The following is a 1,703-nucleotide window of genomic DNA, read 5'->3' on the forward strand; positions in this document are numbered from 1 at the left end:
TCATTTTCTGCAATAATTCAAAAGCCAGTGGAAAAATCCTTTTGGGATTCTGTCGAGGGAACCAGGGTGATGTGAACTTCTAGGCTGGCCTACAAAAACATCACTGCAGCGCTCTGTAGTTTTATCTGACGTTTGTTTGAGGGTGCTTAACGTCTCTGTAGAACTGGTCTTGTCTAGAGCGAATTGGCTGTTCACTATAAACGTCACTCCTTCAGATGCACATTAATCATAAACTCAAAATCAAACCCTGAGGTAATTTATAGCAAACATTGTGAAGCCACTGAACCCAGGTTTGATTTGGTTTTGTCAACTCATTGCCAAGTTCTTCATAAGACAGGCCTCTTTGCAGGACTATTGTGAGTTTTACTCAACAGGGATGTATGTTGATATCTTTATACCATCTTTAAAAGTATAAAAAGTATTTAGACTGGCTACAGGAGTTTAAAACCAACCCCCCACCCAGGTTAAGCAGAGCAGGGCCCAAGCAGTCAAGACAATCCCATTAAGACTTGCTGATCTGCAGGAAAGACAGCCGGATCAGAGGTCAGCTGACAATGGCATTCTTCACTCTGGGACTGAGACCGTGTGTGAAGCTTTGGCCCCTTGAGGGAAGTTTAATAAGACAGTATTAACTGTGCATTTTCCACCGAGCTTGGGTCCCCGAGGGCCTGCAGAAGCCTGGGGCCCGAAATCACTCTGATTACCCTCTCATTAGCACTCGGCTCCCAGCCAGGTGAAATTACTGAAGAGTGGGATGGTGGGGAAGAAGAGGAAAAACAGACCACAGGTGGACAGAGGGAGGACGGGAAGACAGATTGATGAGGTGGATGTGTGGACAAGGAAGACGGATTGAGGAAGTGAAAACAAATGGTGTGATATGAAAGAGGATAAATAGACTGGGCTTTAAAGCAAAGACAGAGTGATCGAAAGAATGATAGCAAACACGAAACCGTACACAGACTGAGGGAGGCATGGACAGATGAATGGAGAGAAGGAAAGATAACCTGAGGCTCAGAGTGAAGCGAAACAGATGAGCGTGGCCTGGTTGTGATGGGCTACTGTGAGCTGTGACAGGACCGTAACCACCACAGACGAGTCCTCAACAACAGTCAGACGTGGCCAAATTGTTCCCCAATATTTGTTGTTCTTGATGATGCTCTGCTGCACTAAATTAAGCTAAAATCTGTTGTTAGGCAAACAATTAGGCAGGTCTAATGGTATAAAAGTGCTTGTCAGTCCCAAACTGACTGAGATAGCCAAACAAATCAAAGGTTTTACTTTACTGTTCACAGAAGCTAAAGGTGAAGTACACCTACTTTTCTAGGGGGATACATTTGTGACTATGCATTAGCAACATGGTGGATTTTCCTCCTCGTTTTACACAAATCAAGTCGCAATAGTTTTCTGTGTCAGTCAGCAGTGTCACAGATGCTGTCCACAAAGCTTAACTTGCATTCAACCCGGAACATTCTTTTAACCCTTATAATGATCAATGAATGCCCCTAAAGCATGGAATGTTAATAATGCACAGAACATTCAAACACACACTCACACACACCTAATGGAGAGTCTGGCTTTATATCGCTCTTATCCAAGTCCGTTCTCCAGTCAGGTCTACCCATATGCTTCAGTGCACACAAGAATGAAGGCTAGACATAAAGAGCTGAGTGTTCTCACACACACACACACACACACACACACAC

Source organism: Sinocyclocheilus grahami, unplaced genomic scaffold (genome assembly GCF_001515645.1).
Source record: "Sinocyclocheilus grahami isolate Dianchi unplaced genomic scaffold, SAMN03320097.WGS_v1.1 scaffold618.1, whole genome shotgun sequence".
Classification (NCBI taxonomy): Eukaryota; Metazoa; Chordata; class Actinopteri; order Cypriniformes; family Cyprinidae; genus Sinocyclocheilus; species Sinocyclocheilus grahami.